The sequence below is a fragment of the Panicum virgatum genome, chromosome 6N (genome assembly GCF_016808335.1).
Source record: "Panicum virgatum strain AP13 chromosome 6N, P.virgatum_v5, whole genome shotgun sequence".
NCBI lineage: Eukaryota > Viridiplantae > Streptophyta > Magnoliopsida > Poales > Poaceae > Panicum > Panicum virgatum.
This window is the reverse complement of record NC_053150.1, coordinates 30,604,302-30,628,717: the sequence shown is the minus strand read 5'-3', so window position 1 is coordinate 30,628,717 and position 24,416 is coordinate 30,604,302. Positions and strand designations below refer to the sequence as shown.

General features: G+C 43.9%; 1 long non-coding RNA gene across 1 annotated transcript; it reads right to left on the bottom strand.

Moving 5' to 3' along the window:
* Window positions 1-7,798: 7,798 nt before the first annotated feature.
* Window positions 7,799-9,790, bottom strand: LOC120678543. The gene is made up of 3 exons (XR_005676625.1): window positions 9,452-9,790; window positions 9,194-9,341; window positions 7,799-8,115 (listed from the first exon to the last, which is right to left on the bottom strand). It is a non-coding gene; the product is annotated as an uncharacterized LOC120678543 (long non-coding RNA).
* Between the last annotated feature and the right edge of the window lie 14,626 nt (window positions 9,791-24,416).

The following is a 24,416-nucleotide window of genomic DNA, read 5'->3' as shown; positions in this document are numbered from 1 at the left end:
ATCATAGAACCTTAGAATTTAACTAACAAGTCATTGAGTTTTATATTTAGCTTTCATCCGATTGCTAACAATCTTGGGTGCCTGTAAAATACATTATGAAGACCAATCCATGTATGCTATGCTCGAAATTGGAAAAGAAATAAGGGTTATAAAATTCATGTCAAGTTATACTAGACTATAGTTATCATTTACTTTGTATAATTTTCCATACCCATTCTCAGCTTTCCCTTTGTATTGCACCTTTATATGCGTTTTGCATGCATTTAGCTTAAAAGTGATTGAGCTCTCTATTTGACGTTGAAATTGATAAGTTTGTTAGATTCATTTCTTCTCTATTTCTGTACAAGATGAACATCTAGATGCAAAACCAGGAAAGGGGTACATGGGTTCTGAGTAGATATACAAGTAGATCATCCTTCATCTACTACAAGAGAGAGAGAGAGGGGTGAGGAGGCGCAGACCATCGGCGGCTGGTGGTGCAGAGGAGGCGGAGGCCATGGCGCCTATGGTGCAGAGAAGCTCGGGCCGTTGAGGCGCAGGTCCTGTGGCGACGGTGGTCGACATGGGTAGCGGAAACCCTTTGGCCCTCCACTGGCACTGTGGCGGATCTGGTCGTCGTGGTGGAGTAGAGAGGACACTAGCGGAAATTCCCATCGGCCTCGTGCAAACCCTAGACTAGTAGGGATGTGGGAGAGGACTGTGGCTGCGGTGAACCTCGTGTTCCATGCCCCGGCCCCTCTCCCATTCTATATAGCGCGGGTGACAGGGGCCCACTAGCCATATGGGCTGGACGCCCCCGATCAGGGCGTGTTTAAGGGGTCCAGCCCAATCTTTGGATCGGGCCCGTGGAGATCAACTCCAACATTCTCCCGTTTGATCTCTCATTGTTCTTATTCTTGTTCTGCATCTGAATTTGGTCCATCCCATCGCAGATCAGTGTATAGGGCGTGCCTCGTCATGACAGTTATTACCGTCAGATTAATAGCCACATTCACCTTTCCGGTCTGGAACAGAGTCTTATTCTTGGGCCGTTTTTGTCCAGGAATCATAGGCTTTCCCTTAAACCCATTCCGGCTAAGTGTTCTCTGAACACTTTGGGTGGTAGGCCTTTTGTAAGCGGATCCGCTAACATCTTGCTTGTTCTGACATGTTCTAGACAAATGGTTTGATCCTGGCTCCATACCAATATAAAACTTAATGTCGATGTGTTTGGCAGCACCACTCGAGTTGTTGTTATGAGCATAAAATACTGCTAGCTAGTTGCCACAGTATAATTTCAGTGGTTTTTCTACGTTGTCGACCACTTTCTATCCGAGTACTAATTTCTTAAGCCATGTGACCTGCCCTGAGGCCTCATAACATGCTATGAATTCAAAATACATCGTGGATGATGTTGTGACTGACTACTTGGAGCTTTTCCATGATATCGCTCCCTTTTGCAAGAGTGAAGATATATGCAGACGTGGATTTTCTCTCATCCACATCTCCTGCAAAGTCTGATTCTGAATATCCTTCTATTTCTAAAGATTCTAATTTGCTATATGTCAGCATGAGGCCTGTTTTACCCTTCACATAACGTAAAGCTTTCTTTACCATTTTCTAGTGCTCTATGCTTGGATCACTCTGGTATCTGCCAAGTATCTCGGCAACAAAACTCAAGTCAGGGCGTGTGCACACTTGTGCATACTGTAAGCTTCCGACAGCTGAAGCATAAGGCACTGCCTTCATTTGTTCGAGCTCGTACTTGTTCTTGGGACACTGATGTTTCCCGAAACTGTCGCCCTTGACTATTGGAGCAGGTGTGGGTTTGCTCATAAGCATACCATATTTCTTTAATATCTTTTCTAGGTATGCCTTCTGTGATAATGCTAACACCCCATTTCTTCTGTCTCGGTGAATCTCAATTCCTAAAATGAATGAAGCTTCACCGAGATCTTTCATATCAAACCTCGAGGACAAGAATTTTTTTGTCTCCAGTAGTAGATCAACATCACTGCTAGCTAGCAGAATGTCATCCACATATAGGATGAGGAAAATGAATTTTTTGTTCTTGAACTTTGCATAAATGCCATTGTCCTCTTCATTTTCTTTAAATCCAAACTTTCTTATTGTTTCATCAATTTTCAAATACCACTACCTTGAGACTTGCTTCAAGCCATAAATCGATTTCCTTAGACGGCACCCTAAGTTTTCTTTGCCTTCCATGACTTGTGCCATGTAGAAATTTTTATATAAATCCCCATTCTGGAATGCCGTCTTTACATCCATCTGATGTAATTCTATCCCTTCTCCTTGCGTAAAGCCATTCACCACAAGTTGTGCTTTAAATCTTTCTATGTTCCTTTTGGAGTCAGATTTTGTCTTATAGACCCATTTGCAGTTTACTGTTTTGTCTCCTATAGGAATTTTCTTGTAAGTCCCAAACTTTATTAGCACTCATAGATTTCATTTCATCTTTCATGGCTGCTGTTGACATTTCTCAGCGTCATCACTAGGAGGGGTTAGTTCCTAGTAACGGCGTCACGGAAATGCCATGTGGTATGTCTTAATGTTTACAGAAGGATCCGCAAGCGCACGGATATACCACTGTAGCATTTCACCCGGAAGTATTCAGGGTATCATTATTTATATTTTCCCAAGGGATGGCTAGGTTGTGTAAAGTTTATTTACTAGTTTCAAAACCATGACACGTATGAAGTAAGATGAAGACCACTGACTATATAGGGGTAAGTGATAAATGATAGATAATTAAGGGTAATGTGACACACAGAACAGCCAACTCTCATGAATAAAGAATAGTAAAGCAATCCTACGGTTTGTGGGAGCACAGGCACAAATCCTAGTATACTATCCATGTTAGCAGATAAGTTATGTTAGCCACATGCTTAGAACTACAGGTGCCGGGAAATTAGGGACATCGGGGAGAATGACCCGCACTGGAGAACATCCAGTCCCGTTTCATCTTTGCATGAACTCCTACACGATACCCGAACGTCGGGGAGTACGCTAACCGAGAAGCAGCTTCCCGGCGAACCGACAGGGCTGTCACTACCTACGGTTTACCCCAGTCACATCGTGGAGCACCATCATATCCGAAGGATCCCGCATACCTGGGCACCATGCCCGCATATGAGGTCACTACCCTAGCTCCCCCGGGTCTCCCACCCTTCGGATGGACAGGTAAGATGCTAAGGCAAGACCGAAAGCACAACGAACCGATATCCTTACTCAGATCATCTGGTCTAAGCAAGCAACTACTATAACTTGATGAAGCACTGATCAAGGCCAAGCAAGTTACGAACATAGCAAGATAACCAAGAACAAACTCAATATGAATAACATAAAGAAAGTCGGAATACAAAGCCATACCAGAGACCGAGGATTGCTCGCCGACCCCGAGGACGACTGGATTCGCTAAGGAGATGAAGTACTAGCCTAGCTCCACTACCCTAAGGACTACAAGTCACAAATGAGAGTGAGAGAGAGGCCTTCAAGTGGTGTGTGTGGTGAGAGTGGTGGGAGGCCCCTTATATAGTGCTTGAGGTCGGTTCCCGCCAACTCTTTACATGGAAACATGCCTAACCGACCTCTAGAGGATAAGATCAGTCTTCCCGCCAAAACTCAGCCTATTTGGCTAACAAAGGGGGCCGGCCGAACCCCCGGTGCCGCCTCTGGCCACCGTCCTTCTCTGGTACACTGTCTGGTGGGTCCTGATGTCAGATGGTCGGTGCCGGGGCTTGGTTGGTCAGTTTGGTCTAGTTTGTAGGCCTCCTTTGTATGTGATACGCAGGACGTGATCGTCTGTGACTTATGTCTGCGTATTCATCGTGTTTTCTTCTTATTTCGGACTTGTGCTCCTGAAATCATAGATCTTCGAAAACAACGGTGGAGCTAGGTTAGTGATACAAATATGTGAGTAAGTGGTATAATTTTTCTTATTTTATGAGTATAGCTGACGGTCATATTTCGCACTTAACGACCATCAACAACACCCCCAAGCTAGCCTTTTGCTCATCCCGAGCAAAATAAGGCGCTCGTTGTTGATTAGGAGTTGCTACCATGTTGAATTTCCAACTCATACTTAGGCACAACCGAATACTTCTTACCTTGATTTTGAATAAGTTGGCTTTTGTTCTTACCTCTTACCTTACTCCTATGATGCTTATAGCTTCACCTCATCTTTGGCGGTTGGGAGTCAGAACAGTATCATAGAGTGCTCATATTTCTTTCTCTTTAGTTCAACCGTCAATCCGGAGGTTTTGTAAGGTATTTTTTTCAAAAGAAATTTATAAAGTTCCTTGGATGATCTCTAGGATCACTCAATGTGTATGATTCCTTACCAAGACTTTTTATTGTGCCTTACATTCCTTGACCTATCTCTAATGGCTATTTTTGTGGAGCTGTAGGTATGGAGGATTTGAAGGCATACCTGCTTTTCATATTTTGCTAAGTTAAAGACCGGATCCAAAGGAGAAACAAGTCATAAACCCTGATCAAGATGTGCAAGTGTGTGGATATTTTTGGTGGATGGTGTATGAACTCTTTTTTTCTTTCCTTTTGGATAAGGCGCTATCTTTTTCTTTTTTTTTACATGCCTAAGCATATGGCATATCTTCTTTGGGTATGCATCTTTTATTTTCTTTTTGCATAGCCCCATATCCTTGATATATTTTTGAGAGAGAGTGGTGTCATACATGGACATGGAGTTTTATTTTGTGGATGGATGAAATTTTGCTTACTTCTTGTGTAGAAGCATAGTATGTGGTGGAGATGTGTACGTGATCTTGATCATGGGAGTATGAAATGAATCTCACTAAGGGTCACACCAATCTGACAAAGCTCAATGAGATAGCAAGTTGCATATGTGGAAGGTTTTGTAATGAAAAACAACATATGGCTTTGGATAGGAATTTCATATCATTGAGGAACTTTATTATATTTTTGTATTTTCAAAAATTAAATACTCCGGATGTCAAGTATCACATAGGAGAAGATCATAGAAACTCTACTTAATCATATCATAGCTCACAACAACTTAGATTTGGTTCATGCTTTTTGCTACCCACAAGTTTCAAGTTTAAGGTTTGAACATTTTAAGCCAACAAACCCAAAACTAGGTAGAGCATAAAGTTGTAACTAAGCATATGAAGGAAATTAACAGAGCAACTATTTATCATCTCAACAAGGAAAACTTACACCATGCTTACTACACATATTAAAGAAATATTTTTGGTATATTGTAAGTTTTGCAAATTTTTATTTGTTTTTGGTTATGCAAATTTTTATGGATTTTCTGATTTTGAAAATTTTTATGGGTTTGATGCAAGGTTATGAAAGCAGTAAAGATAAATGATACATGTTACCTCTCGTGGGGGTCCTCCACCAAGCGGCAGTATGCCCTCCACTCCTCCTGTCGCTGCAACTGCAACTGCTCCATATCGTGGATCCTTTCGCTAGTGTGACGCTGCCATGCTTGGGTAGTATTGATGTGTTGATTCAGCATCTCTTGTATGTTGTCGCCCTGCAACCGCAGCTCACCTACCTGCTGGGTGATGGCACCGAAACCTCGGGATGAGGACGTCCTTCTGATGAGCTTCGGGGCTATACCGGAGCTAGAACTGGTGGACCGGTAGCCTGGTGCCTGCCGTGTCCACTCCTCTGTGTTGGCATTGTGCCATGACGATCTACTGGCCTCATGCTGATGTGGGTGATGTGGCTGCTGAGGCGGTGGAGTTGGTTCTGCCTCCCTTCTGGTCCTGCTTCTTGTCATCCTGCCAGGCAAACCAGAAGATCTAAGCCTACGACCTCCTTCTCGTGGAACGAGAGGGATGGTTAGTGAATGACAATTATACAAATGGAACTCCGCATTGGGCAGCGGAATCTCATTTATATAGACCAAGTAGAAGAAAATCAAAGAGTCATTCGGGCCTTTCTTGAGTGTGTGACCTTGGATCAAATAAGCCTCGTCGATATACGTATGGTCACCCTCAATGAAAGGAATAGAATTCCCCTCTAAGACACCGATACGTGTAGCGATACGAGTAATCAAAGAAGTGCACTTAACAGGACCCGTCATCTTGAAATTCGAAAGCCATTGCCTAACCAAAGCTTGCGCGGGGGAGATTTTGATCTTGTTGACCATGGCATAAAGTATGAGCAACTCATCGTTGCGCACGGGTCGAACATCATCTCTTGGAAAGAGAGTGATGGTCAACCACTTGTGCATCAACTGAAGAGTTGGGTTATGAATGTCGCCGCACCGAGGTGCGAACTTGCCATGGACAACTTGACCCGAAATCTGGCCCCAAAATTCATGACGATTAAAACCGCGGCAAGCTTGATCGAGAGAAATTGTCCAGCGTTTGTTGAAATCAAGGTGGCCGGCAAAAGTTTTCCAAGAAAGCAAATATTCTTCCCCGAAAAGTCGAAAATAAACCCCGTTTTCCACCTATCGAAGAGTGCAAAGAAATTGGATGGTGAGGAGTCAAGAACCATACTCCTCCATGGGAACGAAATTATCCCATCCAATTGCATGCCAAACGTTAGAGAAGTCTTCGTACATATCTATTTTGATGAGGAGGTCCGGATCGAATGCTCGAGTGTGGATGAAGCTTCAGTTCTTGAGAATGGCATAGCCTTGTCGCTCACGATCATCTCGCAAGTCGAGGTATGGTGCATCTTCCTCATCAATCTATATGACCTCAGCTAGCTGTTCGGCTTGCATCTCTTTGTATTGTTCTTCTTCCTCATAGTCCATCGTGCTTAGTGTAGGTGTAGGTTCGGGTGTGTACGAGCTTGAGCCACCATGCGAACGGGATGAACTTCCACCCGTCATCTTCTTGAATGTGTTGGAGACCTTCCGCCCTAAGCCTTTCATGATGGAACAAAAATACGTGCAACTCGAAACGGGTTACATTAGTGAAACCGAAATGAACATTCTTACCCGCGAGTAGCTCCTTCTTTCTTGCAGCAATGAAATGAGAGAGAGAGGTTTTTTGAATTTAAAACTTGAGCAAAAATCCAATGAAAACTCGAGAGCAAAGTTTGAGAGAGTTTGAGAGGGAATGAATGAATGAGAGTTGAGTGTGAGAGCTCAAAACTCACCCCTCGGCCTCTATTTAAAGAGAGAATGATCGAGCACCGTTGGAGGAAACCAGCCACAACGGCTAGTGACCGTTGGAAAAAGTGGGCCCACTAGCCGTTGGCAGGGGGCTAGCCGACCCTAGGGTCGGCCGAACCCTAGGTGGGCCCCCCTGCTGACAGCCAGGGCCCATTGCTCTTCTAACGGTCAAAGACTTTTTAAACTTTGGAGCCGGCCACACTACAAGAAATTATTTAATCTATGACGAAATAAATTCGTCATAGATTGCTGAAAAACATCGTAAAACAGCATCTATGACGATTTCGTGACGATTTCGGATAACGTCATGGGTTGAGCATCACAGATTAAATCGAGCGATGTTTTTTCCGTAATCGTCACAGATTAACACGATCTATGATGTTTCTAAACCGTCACAAAATAGCCCGAAGTCCACTTAGCCCAGCCCAAGCCCAATATCTATGACGAAAATAAACGTCACAGATGTTGTCACAAATAACGCCACGTGTTCGATCATCAATGACATGGACATTGACATGGCATCCTACGTGGCGGCTGATGTGGCATCCAACATGGCTGATGACGTGGTATTTTTAGAAAAACCTAGCCCATTTGTTAGAGGGTTCATTTTGAAACTGGGCCACTAAGATGGGCCATTTTTCAGCCCATTACAATTCCACTCAGATTGACAACCATTCATAAAGCCCATGGAAAATTTAGCCTATTTATCAAATAATCAATTCAGTCCACAAGACAAAAATTTTATCATCCAAGTTAGCATCACCAGAGCAATATTTCAAATCTGGTTCATAATTCTCTAGAGCAACATGGCATTTAAGCCACTCATGCAACAGAAACTACGAAAGACAGGTTCAGCAAAATATAACAAGATGCAGCCTTGTACTTTCTTGCCCTTGATGCCTTGCTGGATTGCTGCTTGTTGCTGACTGAGAGCAAAATATTTCTTAAGCCCCTCATGGCCTATCAGATTGCCGCTTGTTGCTGACCGAGAGCCCCTGACATGCAAATATTAAATCCATGTAAAAGTTCATATTGCATTTTCCACAAACACAGGAGATAGGTCAAAATATTTGCAACACTATACAGCGGTGTACCATATACTGGATGCTCATGCAACATTTCTTTAACTTGGAAATGAACACTTGTATCCTCCAAACAAAAAAGGATCTACTATAATTTTTTCTTTAACTTGCAAAATGAACTCCTCGAAAGAAAAAATAATGCACTATAACCTAGAAAACTAGAAAGCTTGGGCAGCTGATATACACGATATACACTTTCGAAGATCATAAAAATAAAGCAACACAAGTAACCTAGGTGAATGAGCTACAAACAGATCGATATATCAAATACAAGTATACTAGCAAAATCACACTCTTTGGATGGCAATGGAATCACAATAGTATCATATGGCAAGTGAACAAGGAAATAACCAAATGATGGCTACAACCACCATAAATCAGTCTGAAATGTTGCCATCAATATGGCTTTAAAAGATATCTTTATCTGCAATATTGCACTAGCTTTATCATAGTATCACTAATTTTAAAAGAAAGTAATTATTGCAATTTCCAGGCGACAAAATTTCCAACTGAAACTTTCAGAATACATATGTGATTAAAAGAGGGTTCAGTTTGTGATTTAAATTAACATGAACAGAGAAAAGATAGCTAGGCCAGTTTAATTAGAACTCATTTTATTTATCATCAAGTGAGCTAAGCAAGCAGTACTTTTAAGTTTATATAAATCACTTGTTCACAAGAAACAAATGAGGGGAAATTAATCCAATACATGAGATTTGATACAATTAACTGGATATTACAAGTTCGGTTGCAACAATGCATCACTAAATTAATTTCTGAATCAAGTACTGAACTATGAGATGCATGAAAATCTACCGTATGCATTCACTGGATTTACAATTTCAGCAAGAAAACTTGTGCCACGGAGCTACCAAAGGACCAGAACACAGAAAGTTAGTCCTAGCCGTGGTACATTGTAGGTCATAAATGGAATTGTTTCACAGAAAGTACAGACTAAGGGGGTGAGATTTCAGCAAATGAATCCACTTACTCGGCATGGATGGCGTCCTGCAGATAAAGCTCGCGAGGTGCACCTCCAAGTCTAATCGCTACATTCAACCATCGAGGCGGAAGTGGAGGGCTCGAGGGCCAGGCATGGTTCTGCCCTTGATGCTGAGATTTGCGAGTTGCCTACCCGCCTGTCAAATCAGAAGCATCAGGCGGAATAACCTCAAAAGGGAAGGTGCACATGCATGAATCGCTAGCAGAAATTGAATCGAGAAAGGAAAAAAAACACCAGCTGCCTCACCTCATCCCAGCGGCAGCGATGGATCCGGTGGCCACGGATCCAGTCAAGTTGGATCCATGAGGTTACACCTGCTAATGCAAACCATGCTGGACGGGGGATGGACGCCGCTGAAGCCACTCGTCGGCGAACTCCATGACGGGCAGCAGCACCGGAACTTCTACGCCTCGCCGAGCGCTACTGCCGCTGCTCGTCGTCAGGTTGCAGTAGAGGCACCGGTTCACCACGTTAGAACGCAGATCTCAGGCTGAGGAAGACGGCTATGCCTATCTGCCGCTGTAGCTCTGTGCCACTGCTCGCTGCGAGGAAGACAACCGGAGAGCAGGCTGCAGGCCTGTTGACGCTGCTAACGCCTTATTTCAAGGTTCACTTGGAGCCTGAAATCATGAGAATAAAATCTCATACCTACATATATTATCCAGAAAGAGCCAATTCCATATTTCCTCTTAGTAATATTGCTACATTGGAATTCAGGTAGAAATACAGATAAAACAGGCTTCAAGCATCAAGATACAAACCCGACCATCAGAGCAATTCATCAGCTCCTGCATGAGCATATCAAAGATGATCATCAACACTAGTGGTAGGAGTTATTACTAACAAATTCCACAGAGTGTTGGTATACATTTATGTGCAGGTTGCTTATGCTTGGAAATGAGAGGAGAACGCAGCCCCAAAAACAAGGTGACACGTCATTGATCCGAAGCAACAAGTTCTTGACGAATCATACGCGTTCACAAGGATCTACGGGCCTACCTCAAGACAGGACCTTGCACATGTATATCACATGGGGGTCCACCTAGCAGCCACCTGACCGAAAACTGGGCCAAACAGGCCCAGCCCACGGTCGCCCAACCAAGTGGTGGCGGCCCACGGGCCCGACCACCTCTCTGATAAAACGTGGCGAGGTGTGGTCGGTCCCCAATGGCGGTTTGGCTCATTTTTCGGGCAAGAGGCTAGTGGCTCCCTCCTATAAATACAAGGGGAGGGGGTGAGAATAGACACACAACACACCACACACCACATCATCTCTTCTCTTGAGTCCTCGCTTGAGGTGAGGAGTTATCTTAGGGAGTTTAGGAGTAGAGGTACTCAGGAGGGGCGCCGACAACGGCGCTCTTCTCCAAATTGTACCTCTACGAGAGTGAGGGAGATAGTCGAGGGATGTGCCGGGCTTGTCGGCGCTCTTCTCCGCTTGTACCTCGACGGATGCTTATTCAGTTGTAAGTGTTCGAAACATTCTTTGCTTATTTAGAATTAGAGTTTAGATCGCAAGTTTGTAGGAATATGGGGTAGCAAAAACAAAAATTTTCTACCACATAAACCATGATTACTGCAGTTATAGATCACGGGATTACCACTAGACGCGCGGTTGCGGAACTTCTGTAGCACATCGGTGTAGTGCAGATGGAAGCCGGCAGTGCAGTTGCGTGAACCTCCTCATGTGCGGCTCGTCCTTGTGCAGCAGATGCAGCACCTCCAAGGTATCCACACGTACGGGAAGAAGCGTCACGATCCGGACTGCTAGGTCCGCGAAGACGACCTCGGGCTTGGCGCACAGGAGGGGTGGCACTATTCACCCGTGACTACTAGAGCACCGAAGTACTGTTCAAGGTACTGTAGCACGGCCAGGGTTAGGATTTTTAGGCGCCCCCTCCTATGTTTATATAGCCCCTTAGGTGGGCTGCCTTGGGCCCCACCTTGGGTGTCCCCTTTTGGGCCTAAATGGCCCATTAGTGCACCTAAGCCCAGTCTAATTCGGATCTCATCCTTATCAGGCTTCTTTCCCTTAAGTGTGTGACCCTATGGGCTCAGATGCGAATAGACATGGCTCGAGTACTCTTACTCAGCCCAATAGTAGACAGTGGCCTCTAGCAAGACATGTCAACTCCTATACGCACACAAAGATCATATCAGACGAGCCGCCACAATACATGTTGTTCCCTTTGCCTCACGATATTTGGTCTAGCTTAAAGCCGACCACTCTTTCTCGATCCTGTGATTCGGAATCCTTGGTTAACTCTTAACCCCAGCATGGCCATGCATTTCCTGATCCGAATCACTCGAGGGGCCCAGAGATATCTCTCTCTTGTAGAGAAGGGCAAATCCCATCTTGACCGACTATGTCTCACAGTATGCTTCTTGACAGACCCGAAAGCCACCTTTATGACTACCCTATTACGGTGCAGCGTTTGATGGCTCCTAAGTAAGTCGATTCACATCTTGAGTACATACGACGATCTCAGGTCTTAGGACACAGCGTACATATTGTGTAATGAGAAGTCATCATCTCGTGTTGGGTCAGTTCAGTCTCATGTCTCACATGAGGCCACATTATTAGTTTGACATCCCCATGTCCATGACTTGTGAAACGTAGTCAATCAACTAATACATGTGCTAGTCTAATATTCATGTGTGTCCTCACATGAACTCCGACTAGGAACATTTTAGAATATTCATACAAGTATAGAGTTTCACAAATACTTCACATAAGCATTAATCAATACAAGTTATCATCCATGAATATTCAAGGTACACTTTATTAATCATGAATACATGGAAATATTATTACCTCTAGGGCATATTTCCAACAAAGTTATCATATCTGCCTTATATTAGTTGATGTGTATGCTAGCGAGTAGCATTTGACTATAGAGTGGGCTCCGGATAGAAAAGGATAACCCTGTACGCCTCTAGAGTTAGTAGGGAAAGGCGTAGACGTGGTGTCTAGGCTAGACTATACCACTCAGTTGTCTGATAGTCCCACGGTTTGTAGAGGTAGGGAACATAGGATGAGAAAGTGGAGCGGCGCGGCGGGGAGCTGGGGGATGAGAGGAGCGGCGGCGGGGATTGGTCTCAGCAAGGCGTGCAGAGAAGGAGAGCGAGCGGCGGCGTGCAGGAGGCGGAAGACCCCGGGGAGCTCCGCACCGCCGCATCCTACGGTGGCTAGATCCACGAGACCTGCCCACGGGGAGCGCCGTCGACAGGGAGGACACCCCGGGCCCGGAGACGTCGGATCCAGGACAGGGGGCAGCGGATCTAGGCTTCACCGGCGCAGTGCCCTCGGGGAAGAAGCCAATGGAACCGCCGGCGGGCGAGATGACACTGAGGGCGACCAAGCAGGAGGGAGCTTCAGGTGAATCTGAGGAGTTAGGAGAAGAGAGAGCGACGGGGATTCTGTGAGGAGGAGGCGCAGTCGGCTTGTGGAGGGAGTTAGGGTTTCAATGTTGGCTAGTCTTTTTATGCAACCGGGGATCGATGTGAATCGTTTGATCGGTATTGGACGGCTCAGGGAAATCGGGCCTTGAAAGAAACGGGCCTAGCTTGGTTTCCCGGCCCTTTTAACATCTTTTTTTTATTTTACATTTCATTGCACCATTGTAAAGTAACACATAAAAATAATTATCTTATATATACCCATATATTTTTTATATATAGTAGAGTACATATAAGTTGTGTTTTAAAAGTTTCAATAATTTTCGAGCTCATTTACTATTTTCAGTAGTTTAAATGAATTTCTGGGTGTTTATTGAAAATAATTAAAATTTGAACTGCATGTATCTCAAAGAATACAAATAATATTTACAAAATTCCAAATAAATATATTTTAAGTACTTCTATTATATTATAGCTCATATCCAAAAAGTTGGTAAAAATTTCAAATGTTTGTCAGGGACTATTCAAACTTCTATTTACAATCATATTATAAAATAATAATGATAATACCTAAAATTTCTTTAAAACTTCTGTAAATTGGCATAGAATCATTTTATGGACATATAAGCTTAACAAATAAGTTTCATAAGATTTATGATAATTGGAGTATACATTGTTCACAAAATGGATAGATCTCTCACATACAAGAGTTTTCTTCTTAGATTAGAAGCCCCCTGGTCCGCCCTTCTTTTTTCCTTTTTCCCCTACGACTTGTCCGCTTTTTTTTCTCTTTTTTCCTGCAATTTCTGTCCAAAATAAATGTTGAAGTGACACAGCCTATAACATTTTTTTGTCATCATTGTGGTTTGAGCACGATATCAAATCCATGACGATTTCTATTTCTATTCTATGACATGGATTCGCTAAGGAGATGAAGTACTAGCCTAGCTCCACTACCCTAAGGAGTACAAGTCACAAATGAGATTGAGAGAGAGGCCTTCAAGTGGTGTGTGTGGTGAGAATGGTGGGAGGCCCCTTATATAGTGCTTGAGGTCAGTCCCCGCCAACTCTTTACATGGAAATATGCCTAACCGACCTCTAGAGGATAAGATCAGTCTTCCCTCCAAAACTCAGCCTATTTGGCTGAAAAAGGGGGCCGGCCGAACCCCTGTTGCCGCCTCTGGCCACCGTCCTTCTCTGGTACACTGCCTGGTGGGTCCTGATGTCAGATGGTCGGTGCCGGGGCTTGGTTGGTCGGTTTGGTTTGGTTTGTGGGCCTCCTTTGTATGTGTTATGCAGGACGTGATTGTCTGTGACTTCTGTCTGTGTATTCGTCGTGTTTTCTTCTTATTCCGGACTTGTGCTCATGAAATCATAGATCTTCGGAAACATCTATGGAGCTAGGTTAGTGATATAAATATGTGAGAAAGAGGTATAGTTTTCCTTCTTTTATGAGTATAGCTGACGGTCATATTTCGCACTTAACGACCGTCAACAGCTGCAGTCCACTTGGATGAATTCATGCTTCTCATAGCTTCTTCAAAAGAGGTGGGATCATCCTCCATTTTAATTTCTTTGTTATTATAGATTTCATAGTCATCAGAAATAGCTGGTCTTCTGATTCTTTGTGGCCTACTCAGGTCCACTGCAACTGGCATTTCTTGAACAGGAGGCTGCTGCTGCTCCCCCTCATTCGTGGCAATGGGTTCTATTGGATCTGGAGGAACAGGTTCCTCATTTCCATTTGCTGCCACGTCAAGAGAACTGACAACAGGTGTTGGCACTGCAGTTTCCTGCGCTATCGGTGCCACAGCAACAGGCAAGGAGAAATAAGGCTCTTGAGTCATTGAAGTGAGAACGAATACCCGCTTCTCTTCAAGATCAATTTTTCTAACTACCATGTTCCCCCTGATCATCTGATCTTCCAAGGCAACGTGTCTTGTTTCTATAAACTTCTTGTGTCTGTCGGGACAGTAGAAGCGATATCCCTTAGACTTTTCTGGATAACCATTAAAATGGCAATTGACTATCTTGGGATCTAATTTCCCAGTGTTTGGATTAAATACCTTGGCCTCAGTTGGACAGCCCCACACACGAATGTGATTAAGCGAGGGTTCTCTTCCTGTCCATAATTCATACTTCTGACCATATCTATTAGGGTACGATTTCTTCTTTCTGCTACTGCGTTCTGCTGAGCATCGTGAAAACTGGGCAACTATGCGATTTTCATAAGGAACCTCGCGAAAGGTCCAAGAACTTGGCCATAAGGGGTGTGCCGACCGTAGTACTCCCCCCATGGTCGGATCTTACTATCTTAATCTTTAAATTATGTAGATTTTCTACTTCTGTTTTAAATATCTTGAATTTATCCAATGCTTTCGATCGTTCTTTAATTGGATAAATATATCCATAACGTCTATAATTGTCTGTGAATGAATCATAACCATCCACAGTAGTGATAGGAAAGGGTCCACATATATCTATGTGGATTATTTCTAAAATTCCCGCACTACAATAGGCATCTTTCTTTATTTTCTTAGCAAATTTTTTCTTTAATGCAATCGATACATTGTTGTAAATTATGAAGATTCTAATGGCAGAAGATTTGATGCTTTCATTAAGCGCTCTATTCTCCCCCTCAAAATTTGGGCTCAACGACAGTGCCATAATTTCGATGAGATTGCATCAATTCATTTGCGTTTCTTAGTAACATTCTCAAATGAGGAGGCATTCTTATTCTTAAGCAGTGAAAGCAAATGTAACACACTTGCCACCACCAAAATGACAATCAATAGAGTCATCATCTGATCGTGACACACTTATCATATTCCTTCTAATTTGTACTAGGTGGGAAAAGTTTCTTATTGTTCTGATAGTTCTTGTTTTTCTGCTGAACATGGAAGACAAGCTCACCTCCATTGGCGGCCTTGAGTCTATCCTCTTATTGACTGCACATGGTAAACAATTTCTCAACATTCCTATTTTCTTGCTGAGTGTTCTAATTGATATGAAAAGTCAAAAAGTCCTTGGGAATAGACTTGAACACCAGTTGAACAACAAAGGGATCTACAAGAGGCATGTTCATTGTCTTAAGCTTGTTTGCTATGTGGCTCATTTCTAGAATCTGTTATCTTATTCCACCGCCAGCATATTTCATGGTCATATGCTGCTTAGCCAATGTGGCAGCATAAGCTTGGAAGAATCAGTGAACTGACTCTTCACTATTACTAGATAATCAGTAGCGGTGGCTCATTCTGGAATTGCCATTCTTATATCATCTGAAATGGAACCTCTGATGATCATCAAGCACTTAAGGTTTGAAATATTCCACCGTGCCTGATGAATATCCCATTTGGTCCAAGCAATGTCAAGGTCTCTCTCGAATAGCCCATGCATCATCTGCTTCGTTCTAAGCCCTTACGAAATTTTCTGGTTCTTCTAGTGCTGGCATTATGATGGCAGAATCTATAATAGCCATCGCTAGAGCAATTTATAACTTCTGAAAATCATTTTCTGTAGTTCTAGCCATTTAATTCGGGAATGGTATTCACATATGACATAGAATTGGATCACAAATTTCGGAAATCTGAGTACAAATTCAAGATAACAATAATGGCATTTTTAAATTTAACATTAGTCAAAAATTCAAGGGTCAATTGGATCAATACCACTACAACTTCTTGAAATTGGATTTCATGTTGAAATCCATGCCATTGAGTGGCATGATTTTGAACATGAAACCCAATTTCACGGAGTTGTGGTGGCATGAATCAAATTTTCCCAAAATTCAAACATACAATATTCTGTGAATTAAGTCTAAATCACCTTTGGGCAAAGGTAGAGAAAATGCATAAAAATTTCTGGGCAAGATTATAATACTGTAACATCAACTTTGGTCAAAAATTACAATATCATAATTCACAAAATTTTGTATTCAAGTAAAATTCTATATTAAAAATTCAAATATACAATATTCTATGCATTAAGTCTAAATCACCTTTGGGCAGAGATAGAAAAATGCATAAAATTTTCTAATCAAAATTATGATATTGTAATATCAACTTTGGTCAGAAATTACAATATCATAGTTCACAAAATTTTGTATTCAAGTCAAAGTTCTATATTCCTCTATATTAATTATTCCGTTTGTTCAAATTAACACAGAGAAAAAAACCAAAATTCTTCGCAGCGGAAACATATAAAAATTCTAAATATTTAGGAGAATAGTTTTTAATTTTCTGCTCTTTAAATAATACACTTTGGTGCATTTATTTGCATAATTTGAATTCTAATCAAATTCATATTCAAAATTGAGTTCTGAAATTCTGAAAAACGAAAAACAAAAATTCTCAGCAGTCACTGTTCATTTGGCCGTAGGCTACTTCCGGCCCAAGGCCCATTATTGTGCGACAGCTCCCCCGTGCGCCCAGGCCGCAACCTGGGCCTGGGCCGCGATTTCGGCCTGTCGGCGGCACCCGCCTGGGCCAATTCTGGCCCATCGGCTGGCCGGTGGATGCTGGCCATCGGATCCAATCCGACGGTCGCATCTGAGCGGCGATGGCGGCAGCTGGCGCTAGGGAAGGCAGCGGCGCAGCCGCAGCTGCCTCGCCGGCGCATGCACTCGCCTGAGGGTGAACGCGCGGCCGTCGAGGTGGCCGTGGGCAGCACCGCGTTCTGCGTGGCAGCCGCGGTCCCGCGCGCGGAGGCGTGACGGCGAGCGGCGGTGGCTGGATTCTGCTCCGCACGCTGTCGAGCGGCGGCGACCGGCGAGGTAGGCTCCCCATGGTGTACTTTTCTTAATTCGGAAGTTTCTTAGGGTTAGGGTTTCGCGGGTGTTCTTGGTGTTCTTGGTCAATCTGAGATCGATCCTTGATTTCTTTCATCTCCTTCTAATTTCTGAGCATAGATCGGCCAAAAGAACCCAAAAACTCCAATCTACATCTAGATCGGCCACTGATACCAATGTTAGATTCATTTCTTCTAAATTTCTGTACAAGATCAACATCTAGATGCAAAACCGGGAAAGGGGTACATGGGTTCTGAGTAGATATACAAGTAGATCGTCCTTCATCTACTACAAGAGAGAGAGGGGGGGTGAGGAGGCGCAGACCATCGGCTGTGGGTGGTGCAGAGGAGGCGGAGGCCATGGCGCCGATGGCGCAGAGGAGCTCGGGCCGTCGAGGCGCGGGTCCGGCGGCGACGGTGGTCGACGTGGGTAGCGGAAACCCTCTGGCCCTCCACCGGCACTATGGCGGATCCGGTCGTCGTGATGGAGTAGAGAGGACGCTGGCGGAGCTTCCTGTCGGCCTCACGCAAACCCTAGATCGGTAGGGATGTGGGAGAGGGCTGTGGCTGCGGTGAACCTCGTGTTCCATGCCCCGGCCCCTCTCCCGTTCTATATAGCGCGGGCGACGGGGGCCCACCAGCCGTATGGGCTAGACGCCCCCGATCAGGGCATGTTCAAGGGGTCTAGCCTGATCTTTGGATCGGGCCCGTGGAGATCAACTCCAACAAAGTTCATTCCTTATTCCATACTTGTATACATGGAGAAATGGTTACACACAACATGCATGCAAGCCTTTAGTCAGTTTTTCTATATTAATGACGAGAGAATTAAATATATAACTTATAAGCTTATGTAGATGTATTTGGAGATTATTTTTTGTATTGACAGATCTCGGTAATTTAGATGGAGATCTAGAGAGCTACTTTAGGCTAATTTTTTAATATTTGAGGAGGTGGATAATTTAGATGAAAATTAGGGGTTAATTTATGCCCCTTTTTTTCATAATTCCTAAGTTTTTCTCCTTTTTTGGGGGGGGGGTAACTTTGGTAGTTTTTAATATTGCTTTATATCAGTTTTTATAGTAGCATAGGTGGGTAATTTAGATGAAGATTACGGGATTACTTCCTTCGTCGTGAAATATAAGACATTTGGATGTGTCCTAACTGAAAGTAGTCTAAAGTTGACCACCATAAATTAAAAAAAATCATCTTATTCCACTATAACAGGAAACCAGAATAGGGTTTTCATTGGAGATCAACCGACAGTTTTTGGCGACACACCACATAAACGTCAAAGAGGGACACGACGTACAAAAGTGCCACTTTTGTGAACAATGAGACAATATCGTGAATAGCTTTTGCACGGAAACACCTGCCCAACACCACCACCATCCCAGGAAGAAACGATGGTGATATTCCTATCGGGGTCAACTGAAATCGCGGCCGCGCTAGACTAGAGAGTGGCCCGGTGGCCGTAGCAGCGACGTACGCCTCCACCACGTGACATGATCTCCAGCACAACATGCTGCAGCCAAGCGGGAGCCCTGCGACGCCATCGGTGTGCTGGCCTCCCATTTCCAAGGACGACATGTGGTCGGCGCTGGCGAGGTTCATGGCGAGACGAGTTTAGGATAGGTGACCTAGGTGTCAAAACGGATCTTGGCGGGCACCGCACCACGACAGCTACGGGTCCCCAGCTCCGGCCTGGGAGCAGATCCGGCCCCCACTGACGCACACAACGTACCCCCGCTTGCCCTAGGACTGGAGACAGCCACTGGTCATCATGAGCGCACCGTCAGATTGGGGGAACGAGAAGAGAAAGATGGGGGGGTGCCTCTCCGCCGTGGCCGGCGTTCGTGGCTTCATGGTAGGCGAGAAGGTGGAGGAGGCCAGAGCAACCGCGGCTAGGCTTCCACCCGTGCTGCCTAAGAGGGGTAATGTGGGGGAGAGAAAGTCGTACCTCCAAATATGGCTTGGAATATAGTTCCAAACTGGGCTCCAAATGGGGCAATTTGAAGCTGGCACTAAACATGGCTTTGAATCCGGCACCAAAATGGGCTCCAAACTGGATTTCGAGATATGGCTTCAGGGTTGCTCCGAACCTACTTTTCGAATGGGGCTTGCATCTATTTCTAATTTTACTGATAACTTTATCAATTGTTTACAAATGGCCTATTTACATAACTAATCAGTGCATGAGGTGGTCAAGTTTGCTACCTGTGGGAATCAGGACAATAAGCCAAGCAGAAGCAACACGATGTTCACTATTAACATGGGGCATGGCATTCTTTTCATCATATATATAGACACACACACGCACTACACTTAATATGGCTGATGTTCACTATTCAGCATTCGAAGCATTTCAGTTGTTGGCCGTTTGTGCCGCCGAATGAAAATGGATCATCCAATATACGAATGAAAAAGGTCTACAGGGCATCCTCATACAAGAAGGTCATTCTGGTTATCTATAAACAAACTTGAAAAAGTTAACATGTTACTCATGGATCAGCATATGCCCGGTTTATTAAAATAATGAAAAATCATCAGTTCCATGCATGTTTCAGGTATTTAGTCTCTATTTACTTAGACAATTTTTTAAATGTCGACTCAAATTGATCTTGGATTCTCTATTTTGTTAAGATAAAAAACAATCAAGTTGATTCATCCTTTTCACTGTAAAAGTGCAGAACAAGGCAAAAGCGTAATGTGTGGATCCACACTTGTGCGTGCCTGCAAATACACATGGACCATGACCAGTTCCTGGTAGCCAATCTTTCAAAGAAAACGTTGCAGTGCATCAACGTTGCAGTGCAAATACACTTGTGAAGTTTTAGTTATCTCCGAAGAGTATATGTGTGTGGAGCCTTGTCTGTGTAATTAATATGTATCTAAAATATCAATATAAAATAGATATTGTTATATTTTGGTGTGTCTAGTTAGGACGACGCTATGTGGCCTATAAAGCTCTTTCTTGCTATCAATTCACAATTTATTCTGTCATCTCTGGTTTTTAAGTCATGACTATCTTTTGATGTCGGTTTTAAGTCATGATTGCATCCTGATGCTGGCTTGAAATCTGTATGGATCATAGAACCTTAGAATTTAACTAACAAGTCATTGAGTTTTATATTTAGCTTTCATCCGATTGCTAACAATCTTGGGTGCCTGTAAAATACATTATGAAGACCAATCCATGTATGCTATGCTCGAAATTGGAAAAGAAATAAGGGTTATAAAATTCATGTCAAGTTATACTAGACTATAGTTATCATTTACTTTGTATAATTTTCCATACCTATTCTCAGCTTTCCCTTTGTATTGCACCTTTATATGCGTTTTGCATGCATTTAGCTTAAAAGTGATTGAGCTCTCTATTTGACGTTGAAATTGATAAGTTTGTTAGATTCATTTCTTCTCTATTTCTGTACAAGATGAACATCTAGATGCAAAACCAGGAAAGGGGTACATGGGTTCTGAGTAGATATACAAGTAGATCATTCTTCATCTACTACAAGAGAGAGAGAGAGAGAGGAGGTGCAGACCATCGGCGGCTGGTGGTGCAGAGGAGGCAGAGGCCATGGCGCTGATGGTGCAGAGGAGCTCGGGCCGTTGAGGCGCTGGTCCTGCGGCGACGGTGGTCGACATGGGTAGCGGAAACCCTCTGGCCCTCCACTGGCACTGTGGCGGATCTGGTCGTCGTGGTGGAGTAGAGAGGACGCTGGCGGAGATTCCCATCGGCCTGGTGCAAACCCTAGACCAGTTGGGATGTGGGAGAGGACTGTGGCTGCGGTGAACCTCGTGTTCCATGCCCCGGCCCCTCTCCCATTCTATATAGCGCGGGCGACGGGGGCCCACCAGCCATATGGGCTGGACGCCCCCGATCAGGGTGTGTTCAAGGGGTCCAGCCCAATCTTTGGATCAGGCCCGTGGAGAACAACTCCAACATTCTCCCGTTTGATCTCTCATTGTTCTTATTCTTGTTCTGCATCTGAATTTGGTCCATCCCATCGCAGATCAGTGTATAGGGCGTGCCTCGTCATGACAGTTATTACCGTCAGATTAATAGCCACATTCACCTTTCCGGTCTAGAACAGAGTCTTATTCTTGGGCCCTTTTTGTCCAGGAATCATAGGCTTTCCCTTAAACCCATGCCGGCTAAGTGTTCTCTGAACACTTTGGGTGGTAGGCCTTTTGTAATCGGATCCGCTAACATCTTGCTTGTTTTGACATGTTCTAGACAAATGGTTTGATCCTGGCTCCATACCAATATAAAACTTAATGTCGATGTGTTTGGCAGCACCACTCGACTTGTTGTTATGAGCATAAAATACTGCTGGCTCGATGCCACAGTATAATTTCAGTGGTTTTTCTACGTTGTCGACCACTTTCTATCCGGGGTACTAATTTCTTAAGCCATGTGACCTGCCCTGAGGCCTCATAACATGCTACGAATTCAAAATACATTGTGGATGATGCTGTGACTGACTACTTGGAGCTTTTCCATGATATCGCTCCCTTTTGCAAGAGTGAAGATATATCCAGACGTGGATTTTCTCTCATCCACATCTCCTGCAAAGTCTGATTCTGAATATCCTTCTATTTCTAAAGATTCTAAATTTCTATATGTCAGCATGAGGCCTGTTGTACCCTTCACATAACGTAAAGCTTTCTTTACCATTTTCCAGTGCTCTATGCTTGGATAACTCTGGTATCTGCCAAGTATCCCGGCAACAAAACTCAAGTCAGGGCGTGTGCACACTTGCATACTGTAAGCTTCCGACAGCTGAAGCATAAGGCACTGCCTTCATTTGTTCGAGCTCGTACTTGTTCTTGGGACACTGATGTTTCCCGAAACTGTCGCCCTTGACTATTGGAGCAGGTGTCGGTTTGCTCATAAGCATACCATATTTCTTTAATATCTTTTCTAGGTATGCCTTCTGTGATAATGCTAACACCCCATTTCTTCTGTCTCGGTGAATCTCAATTCCTAAAATGAATGAAGCTTCACCGAGATCTTTCATATCAAACCTCGAGGACAAGAATTTTTTTGTCTCCAGTAGTAGATCAACATCACTGCTAGCTAGCAGAATGTCATCCACATATAGGATGAGGAAAATAAATTTTCGTTCTTGAACTTTGCATAAATGCCATTGTCCTCTTTATTTTCTTTAAATCCAAACTTTCTTATTGTTTCATCAATTTTCAAATACAACTACCTTGAGACTTGCTTTAAGCCATAAATCGATTTCTTCAGATGGCACCCTAAGTTTTCTTTGCCTTCCATGACCTGTGCCATGTAGAAATTTTTATATAAATCCCCATTCTGGAATGCCGTCTTTACATCCATCTGATGTAATTCTATCCCTTCTCCTTGCGTAAAGCCTTTCACCACAAGTTGTGCTTTAAATCTTTCTATGTTCCCTTTAGAGTCACATTTCGTCTTGTAGACCCATTTGCAGCCTACTGTTTTGGCTCCTATAGGAATTTTCTTGTAAGTCCCAAACTTTATTGGCACTCATAGATTTAATTTCATCTTGCATGGCTGCTGTTGACATTTCTTAGCGTCATCACTAGGAGGGGTTAGTTCCTAGTAACGGCGTCACGGAAATGCCGTGTGGTATGTCTTAATGTGTACAGAAGGATCCGCAAGCCCACGGATATACCATTGTAGCATTTCACCCGGAAGTATTCAGGGTATCATTATTTATATTTTCCCAAGGGATGGCTAGGTTGTGTAAAGTTTATTTACTAGTTTCATAACCATGACACGTATGAAGTAAGATGAAGACCACTGACTATACAGGGGTAAGTGATAAATGATAGATAATTAAGGGTAATGTGACACACACAGAACAGTCAACTCTCATGAATAAAGAATAGACAAGCAATCCTAAGGTTAGTGGGAGCACAGGCACAAATCCTAGTATACTATCCTTGTTAGCTGATAAGTTATGTTAGCCACATGCTTAGAACTACAGGTGCCGGGAAATTAGGGACATCAGGGAGAATGACCCGCACTGGAGAACATCCAGTCCCGTTTCATCTTTGCATGAACTCCTACACGATACCCGAACATCGGGGAGTACGCTAACCGAGAAGCAGCTTCCCGGCAAACCGACAGGGCTGTCACTACCTACGGTCTACCCCAGTCACATCGTGGAGCACCATCATATCCGAAGGATCCTGCATACCCGGGCACCATGCCCACATATGAGGTCACTACCCTAGCACCCCCGGGTCTCCCACCCTTCGGATGGACATGTAAGATGCTAAGGCAAGCCCGAAAGCACAACGAACCGATATCCTTACTCAGATCATCTGGTCTAAGCAAGCAACTACTATAACATGATGAAGCACTGATCAAGGCCAAGCAATCTACGAACATAGCAAGATAACCAAGAATGAACTCAATATGAATAGCATAAAGAAAGTCGGAATACAAATGAGAGTGAGAGAGAGGCCTTCAAGTGGTGTGTTTGTGGTGAGAGTGGTGGGAGGCCCCTTATATAGTGCTTGAGGTCGGTTCCCGCCAACTCTGTACATGGAAACATGCCTAACCGACCTCAAGAGGATAATATCAGTCTTCCCGCCAAAACTCGGCCTATTTGGCTGACAAAGGGGGCCGGACGAACCCCTGTTGCCGCCTCTGGCCACCGTCCTTCTCTGGTACACTGTCTGGTGGGTCCTGATGTCATATGGTCCGTGCCGGGGCTTGGTTGGTCGGTTTGGTCTAGTTTGTAGGCCTCCTTTGTATGTGATACGCAGGACGTGATCGTCTGTGACTTATGTCTGCGTATTCGTCATGTTTTCTTCTTATTTCGGACTTGTGCTCCTGAAATCATAGATCTTCGAAAACAACTGTGGAGCTAGGTTAGTGATACAAATATGTGAGTAAGAGGTATAATTTTTCTTCTTTTATGAGTATAGCTGACGGTCATATTTCGCACTTAACGACCGTCAATAACACCCCCAAGCTAGCCTTTTGCTCGTCCCGAGCAAAATAAGGCGCTCGTTGTTGATCAGG